The sequence below is a fragment of the Mastomys coucha genome, unplaced genomic scaffold, assembly GCF_008632895.1.
Source record: "Mastomys coucha isolate ucsf_1 unplaced genomic scaffold, UCSF_Mcou_1 pScaffold21, whole genome shotgun sequence".
In the NCBI taxonomy this organism is placed as follows: domain Eukaryota; kingdom Metazoa; phylum Chordata; class Mammalia; order Rodentia; family Muridae; genus Mastomys; species Mastomys coucha.
This window is the reverse complement of record NW_022196904.1, coordinates 52,351,189-52,359,801: the sequence shown is the minus strand read 5'-3', so window position 1 is coordinate 52,359,801 and position 8,613 is coordinate 52,351,189. Positions and strand designations below refer to the sequence as shown.

Below are 8,613 nucleotides of genomic sequence, written 5' to 3'. Positions count from 1 at the left end.
TCTGCAACTCCTTCCGTGGGTATTTGGTTCCCCCTTTTAAGAAGGAATGAAATGTCCACCTTTTGTGTAATTTTAATGAACACATTAGCGCCTTTTCAGGGAGCATATCCGGCACTCTCGCCCTTCCTGGATTAGCTCTGAGATTGGCTGTCAGCAGACCCACTCCCAGCTTGCCCTGGAGCTGCTGCCTTCACTCTGGCTGCTCTCGGTTTCTTCCTGGCTTAGTTTCACAGACCCTGCAGTTCATGTAGACAGGAAAAAATTCTGGGTCAGAGGTTTTTTGTTTTTGTTTTTGTTTTGAGGAAAACATCTAAAATTTATAGAGACAGTATATAACTCAAAATCACAATCGCCAAGCATATTAAAGTATGATATAAGTCATTGTCCTAATGTACATATAAAATTCTCACCAAGCAGAGAAAACTGCTCAATACCATTAATTACACTGGAAATGCCATTTTAAACCAGTATAGGATATATTTAAAAATATTGTCCATTAATTTATAATTTAACTCTTTTTTTATTAGATGTTTTCGGTATTTACTTTCCATACAATATCTCCTTCCCCAGGTCCCCCCCCCCAAAAAAAAGATTAAAATAAAATAAAGTAAAAAAAACAAAAACAAACCCCTGTTCCCTCCCCCTTCCTCCTGCTCACTACCCCACCCTCTCATTTACACAATGGATTAATATTTATTCATCTATTATGAATGAGGACATCATGAGTTTTGTGAAACATTTTATCTAATATATTTTTTAGCAATTTGCAAGATGTGTTAAATGAAAATTTGTAAATGGTATTTTAAGCCCTCAATATACATCAAATAATTTTCAATTTGTGTGTGCAGTGTCATATTTTAATAAGTTTTGAAAACAGAAAATATCAGAATCATTTCTTCTTATTATTTTTGGGACAATTTTATTGTGTTTTCTTGTGTTTCTATGCAAATTTTAGAATAATTTTAAGCATTGCAACAAATGCATAATATATATGTGACCTTGAAGCTCACTGTATGAAATTTCTAAATTGCTTTTTAATATTGAATTCATAATAACATTAAAAATATTTGCTTAGGAATTTAGGACTTTCTAAATGTTAGATAGATCTTTCTAATCATATGAAAGTTACTTACTGTATAGTTGAACACAGTTAAGCAGTTATTCACTATTTATTCCTAAACATTTTCCTTTCTATGTTATGATACTTATTCAGGGTCTCACCATGCTGCTTATGATAATCTCAAACTCAGGCACTGAGGACTTTCTTCTCTCCCAAGTTATGAGAAGCTTTTTCCGAATATACCTCGCTGGTGGTATAGTAAACCATGGGCATTTTAAACCAAAAGCATTTTGACTTCCTTTTTAATTACTAATTTTCTGGACCATTTTCTCTTTTTATTTCAATTATTAATTTCTTTCATGTAAAACACTTAATTAAACTTTAATTACTTAATTAAAACTTTAATGTTTTTATGTATTTGCATATTTCCAAGTCATATGTTTAAATCTGTAATTTTGTTCACGTCTTACTATTTCTGTTGAATGATATTCTTTCCAACTAGTTATAGATTATTATTTTTGCCTTAGAAATACCCATTGTACATTTTCTACACTAAATTCTTAGAGGACATAGTCTAGTAAGTGTTGTATGTCTCAGTAACTATTTGCATCATTTTCTTTCTAATTTTTGGAAAATTACTAATTCTTTTAGAGTGCTAAGTATTTTCATCCATTTCTATTTATTAAATGTCAGGACTGTAATTTTTTTAAAAATTGAAATTTATTAAATTCCAGTAGTGATTCCGGGGAGCATACACTGTCTCAGGTATCTGGTTGGTCCCAGTGATGACCCCCATCAATTTTTGTTCTTTCTCTCCCAGTCTTCTACCATCTCCTCTCCCTACTTCTGACTGATATTCCAATTCTCACTGCTTCTCCCATCTAGATTCCTCCCTCTGGCCTCCTACAATGTCTGTTTTATTTCTTCTTGTATGTGAGATTTATGCTTCCTGCCTTGGTCCTTCCTTACTACTTAGTTGCTTTTGGTTCTTTCTTTTTCTAGAGCATACAGATAATTTGCTACTACTTGTTTTATTCAACTCTGACAAAAGTGGAAGTGGCATTGTGGATAGGGTAGAGTATACAGACCAGAGATTCCAAAGGTAGAAGGACTCTAACTATGTAGCTGTATGAAAACTATCATCCTTGATGGGAAAAGAGTGTCTGATTTAAATTTGAGGTGGACACAGGAAAGGTGTAGGTGAAAATATGAATATTGAGTTTGGGAATAGTAATGATTTTACTTGACATGGGAAAATAGACATGTAACTGAAGAAAATTTGCATAAATTAGTGCAGAATAGAGATGGAAAATTTACCTGGTGGTTTTTATTTGTAAGAGAGCAGGAAGAGGAATGAGCAATGTAGTGGTAAGATACAGCACTAAGATGAGGTGCCTACATAGTGGCTGTGAGTTAGGGAAACCACAGGATAACAGTATTCTCTGTGTTGTTCATTAGCAGATATGCTTGACTGATATAAAACTGGTTTCTCCCTCAGAATGTCACATCAATAACAGAAGAATCAGTAAGCAGCTGCAAAAGCAACATGGCTACTACTGCGGCTACTGAAAAATATGTCTAGTGGTGAGTTTCAGTCCTGAAAGATATTTCTTGTGTAAGGTAATAAATAACCATAGCAAAAGCATGTGGGGATGGTAGTTTTTTATTGTCCTCCAATATAGCAGGTATATTGTACAAAAAAGAGTAGTTGAAAAGTTAGTGTATGGAGCTGGAGAGATGGCTCAGCAGTTAAGAGCACTGACTGTACTTCCAGAGGTCATGAGTTCATTTCCCAGCAACCACATGGTGGCTCATAACCATCTGTAATGAGATCTGATGCCCTCTACTGGTGTGTCTGAAGACATCTGCAGTGTACTTACATATAATAAATAAATAAATCTTAAAAAAGTGTAAGATGTCCTATATTAGACTATATGTAGAACAATATCTAGTACCCCTAAAAAGGATTTCATTGAAATTTTGTACAATTTGTTTAGGTATTTGTGGCAATGATCATTAAACACAATTCAATGCTGAAGTTCCCAGAGTTACAGAAATCTTTAGCATGGCATAGCTTTATTAAATTTTGTAGTTTTATGCATATAAGTGTATATAATTAATGAAACAACTACTAAAACCATCAGCAGTTTAATATTTCTCAAATATAGTCTGTATGCATGCATTTAGGACTGAACTTTTTGTATATGCTGTCCTATCTAAGGGATCAGCTGTGGAGAAGAATATTTCTTGCCAGTAGTTCTTTTTTTATTTTTCTTTATTTTTTTTTCCAGTCCAGTCTTTATTCCTCCTCTTGGTCTGCCCTCTGACTGTTCCTCATCCCATTTTGCCACTAGTTCTTAAGCTATCAGCAGGACATTTTGAATTTCCATTCTCCTCTCTGGCATTTCAACATAGTGTCATGATTATTTAATCTTTATGTATCCTCATTTTGGGAGTTTATGGATGCAGCTCTGTCATATATCAATCACACATTTTCACAGCAGACATACTAGACCTGTAGACTGCACTGCTTGCCATAAATTATTTCCTTTACCATGATAGAATTCTACTTTACTGAATAGAAATACCGTGAACAATTTACATGTGGATTTGAGCTGAAAAGTCTCTATTGCCATAATAAGGCCTAATATTTAGGTAATGAAATTACTTGAAGAAAGTTGGTAAACTGTGAATTTACCCAAGAATTTTAGAGCATGCTTACCTGCAGTGTTCACATTAACCTAGCATGGTAGTAAAGAGAACACCAAGTATAATGCTGAATTACATAGAAGATTCTTTACCACTTTAATATTGTAAGGAATTCTAAAATGTCTATGGGAAATATATTACATGTGAATATTTTCACAGAAATTTGGCTTATATGTTATGTGGAATGTAAGGTAGAGTACTCTGTGTTCACTTGTCCTACTACATCTTAGTGGCTCACACAGATGGAATAGCTCAGACACCTTACCACTTCGTAATATTTAAGAAAACTCAATTGAAACTCAAGGAGGATCTTAGAGGAAATTTCAAAGGTGTGGTAGAGAATACTTGAGGTTTGCATAGAGTGGGTTGCATAGTTTTATTATTCTCATTCCCTGATGGGAACATTGAATCAGGCAGCAACACTCTTACCTTAAATTATGAGCACATTTAATTATGTACTAAGGAAATAAATATTCTTGGATATTGTTGTAGTTGTGCAATTCTAGATCATGGTGGCCAATAAAAGATCTCTGAATATTGCTGGTCTGCACAACTAGATTAGTTGGTGAACTTTAGTGAGAATCGCTGTCTAAAATTAGCAAGAGGTGGTAGATATTTGAAACAAAATAGTATTTGCTGAACATGACAACAGAATTGCACAGATAAGTTCTTAGCATTTAAGATTGCATATACAAGAATTCTACCAAATCAAGATAGCAAAAACCTAGGATACCAGTATGACATTTAAATGGAGTGCTAAACTAGGTAGAGTCAGTTTTATTCAGAGATATTTGCTTTCAGAGGTTCTCAGAATCCCATAGATTTACACACATCTATGCACAAATAGCATGTCTTAAACCTGCAGTATGAAGAATTGGATACAGGCCTCCACAATTCTGTATTTTGATTGACATGGTTTTTTTTCATTGTTGTTTTGTATTGTTTTTGTTTTGTTTAGAGTTTGTAATAATATCTGTTTCAAAGAGAAGCTCCTTGACAAGGTGAATAGACTAGACTTATCCTTGGGTTTGAGCATAAATGACTATAAATTGTAGTTAGAGATTATGTTGGCTTAATATATGTGTAGTTGTAGGTTCTCATCCAGGTACTGTTACTTCAATACAGTAACAATGAGTAGTTAATTAGGTTTCCAGTACTAAGCATGGTCTCTCTATCTCTCTTGTTGATCAGCTCATACATGGGATTACAGAGCTATTTGTTATTTCCCAGGCATATATGCCAATATTGCACCCCTAGCATTATTTTACTGCAATTGGTTAGTGTTCTCACAGCCATCATAGTTGGGTCAGATTGTTGGTTATCCTCCTCTTTTGGAAGCTTACACAGAGATGATAAATACATGTACAGAACACTTCCACTTGGAGTTCCTAGGTAGCCTTGCATCAAATATGTCAGAAAAATTGTAAGGCCTGATGGTAAGGTTCAGAAAGTTTGCTATGATATTGTATCTTGTGGGTAATATCAGATTGAGACTGAGCAACATGACTACCAAAAATCAGCTGAATAAGGTGATGGAAATGAACTTGCCAAAGAGGACAAAAAAGACCATAAGGGTTCAGCCCTATACAAAGTATGATAGGAGACTGAGGAAATCTGCTTTTGTCTTACGTGAGTGTTAATCTTGCTTTCTGGCATCACTGACCAGAACCAATGCTTTCCGCTTCCACCTATTTAACTTCAGGTGAGATGGTGTGCAGCATTTATTTTGTGACGGTAAAGCTGTTGTTAACCAAACAGCTGGTGACAGTGCCAAAGCCTCACATCTTTCCTGTGTGTAAACAGACTTGGCATAATCAGCCTCAATATAAAACAGCATCTCAAATTCTTTTCCTTTTTAACAAATTTAATGATGCCCAAATAGATGCTAATAAATTGCAATTTAGCAAGAACTCACTATATTATTCAAATAGTGATAACAGTCTCTATTTTAATGTTTCAGACTCTAATATTTCAATTATCAGATGAATTATCTAAATCTATTTTAATTTAAGCTTAATTTTAAATTGAAATATAAATTTATATTAATATTTTGTTATTTTAGAACAGTATACTGCTGTTCTAAGGTACATATGCACCCATCTATATATTCTCATAATTGTTTCTTTGAAATGGAATGTCAAAGGAAAAACTTGATTGCATTTATAATAATGTAATTTTCATTGAAAGAGATTGAAAAGTAGCAATAAAACTGTGTGTATAATTATGCTTATGATTAGGGCTTTGTGCCTGGTGGTGGGGAAATAAAGGGATGGGAGAATCCCACTCCTGTCAGAGCTCAAGAGACTGTCATGGGACCGGCCCTACGGAACTGCCACAGGATGGGCATTGGACCATGTTAGGCTGAGGACCTTGCTCTGGGGGAATAGGGAAGGCACAGTCTCAGCTCAAGCTCTCAAGTACCACAGACCGATGCTGGGTACCTTGGGAGAGCCAGAGTTTGGTGTTACTGGCTGGGAACCACACCACAGGGTGGGCATCTGGCTGTGGGATCCCAGTCCATGGAGGTAGGAGGGAGTAGTCTGGCCTCCCTGGACCTCATGAGTTCAAGGACATTAGGTTCTATCTCTTGGGCATTGTCAGAGATTACTGGACAATGCAGAAGAGCTGAAAATGAAGTGGGGGTTCCCGGGCTGCAGGGGAGCCTAGTCAGCCCCAGGGCTGAAGGGAGAATGGGGCGAGGAGAAAAGGGGGTGCCCCTTGGTTCCTGCACAAGCGAGTGGCCTTAGTCTGGTCTCTCATCAGGAAATGCTGAAAGGCTTTCTTGCTAGAGATTGGACATGGTTCTTTAGGGGAAGCCTAATCCATTGTTCTAGCACAGTGAGTCTAGATGAAAGGAGGCAGTCCATAGTTCTTGGCTTTATTGTAGAAAAGTGAGAGTATGGGAGAGAGAGAGGGACAGAGAGAGGGGGAGGGGAAGGGGAAGGGAGAGAGAAGGTAGAAAAGTAGAGACCAGCCATGGCCATGTGGAAAGAAAGGAGAAAGGAGGGGGAGAAGGAGAGAGAGAGGCAAGGGAGAGACATAGGAGTAAGAGCAAAAGTTTAAGAGAGAGAGGAGGGGTCAAGTAGCTCATTTTATAGTAGGCTGGGCTACCTTGCTGTTTCCAGGGGTGGGGCATACCTAGCTGTAGTCAGATGACTGTGGAGGTAGAGCACAGCCAGAATACGAGGAGTTTGGAGTGTTGTCCACAGGATAATGGAGTGAGGGCTTTTGATATCAGCAGCCTAATGTCTAGGGACATAGTCCCTTGTAGAATTTTCTGCTGTGTCTCTGGAGTAAGCCTCACTCAAGCAGAACATAGATTGCCTTTCACTGTCTAACACTTATGTACTCAAACATGTGCTTTATTTAAAAAAAAAACAAAACAAAACAAACAAACAAAAAAAACTCAACAGCTCCTTCAGTTACACCCTGGGAATCATAGTTTGCTGATATCTCATTACAGCTCCAAAGCTCTCTGATGATTCAAGTCACACTAAAAATAGAGTAGTCCCTATATTTCTTGTAATAAAGGAGAGTATGTAAGTGAAAAAGCAGGCATAATTTGATTATCCTTATATGCTTTTAAAAGCTTGCTTAAAAAAAATCTTCAATCAGCTCTTTCAGTGACCCCATTTTAATAACCATTTACAATGTGACTGATATCTTAAGAACAATTGCTTCAGGACTATGAGGAAGGCCTAAATAAAGTCTTTATCATCAAACCGTGAGATCAGTATAGACCATGACAGTGTGGGGGAATGCTACAGATTGTGTTAGGAAAGCTTTTCACAGAATTAGATCTGAATGGCAGAGGACATATTTTATTGTATTTTGGTACCATTTAGTCATGCTATTTTATTTATTGACAAAAGTGTGTAATTATATAAGAATTGTAGTAGTAAGAAATTAATGTCATATTTCATTAATAGCTCTTATTCATTCTTATGCAAAGACTGAGGAGCTTATAATTAAATCAAATATTTGTGACACAAGAATTAAGGTTTGAAAATAAATCTAGTAATCTAGTAGTCCTGAAAATACTGGACTACTCATGGTTACTTCATTTAGACTTCACCACACCAAGAATTGGGCCCTCTTACCTCTTTCTTGCCTAATTCTGAACCTGAGTTGAAATTACTAATAAATGAATAGCCTATCCTTCAGGTATTCATTTGTTTCCAAAAGTCTTTGGTTACAAAATCTGGGTTAGTGCATGCTCTCATTTTTTAATCTATATTCTGTGAAATTATTTCCCCTTGGAAGGATATTGTAGGGGCACTGAATTCACTCCCACAGTTAAAGAAACTCACCAACTTACTTGTTTGAAAAGGCTTCTTAAACTTGATTCATTTATATAATAGTAAATAATGATTGTAATATTAGTGGCTACACACATTGAGCTGCTCTCCCAAGTCATCACCATTGCTAAGTGGAGATTTTGGGTTTTGATACAGATGACTGAGCTCATCTATAACCTCAGTAAGCTCATTGGTTAACTAAGCAGGAGTTTAGAGCAAATATTTTTAACTTTATGGATGCTGTGTTCAGGATGAACAGACCTTTCATGTCTCTCTAGGAAAATAAAAATAACAGTGTGTCAAGGTGAAAGGAAATTTTTAAAAAATTATCTCTTTACTTTTTGAAATTATAAAATAATTACATAATTTATCCCTACAATTTCTTCTTGTAAATACTCTTAGATACTTCTCCTTGCTTTCAAATCCATGATCTCTTTTGACATAAATTGCAGTTACATGTATATAACTATATATATAAATATATGTAACTATAACTATATATGTATGTAACTCTGTTTCTCTCTGTCTCTGTGTATATATATATAT

General features: G+C 35.7%; 1 long non-coding RNA gene across 2 annotated transcripts in view; it reads left to right on the top strand.

The window, feature by feature from the left end:
* The window catches only part of LOC116102321, a 248,994-nt gene that overhangs the window by 127,913 nt on the left and 112,468 nt on the right, over positions 1 to 8,613 (top strand). For both annotated transcript variants that reach the window (XR_004123077.1, XR_004123078.1), the window contains exons 22-23: positions 1,214 to 1,313; positions 2,559 to 2,644. This is a non-coding gene — a long non-coding RNA (uncharacterized LOC116102321). The remainder of the gene's footprint in view (positions 1 to 1,213; positions 1,314 to 2,558; positions 2,645 to 8,613) is intronic.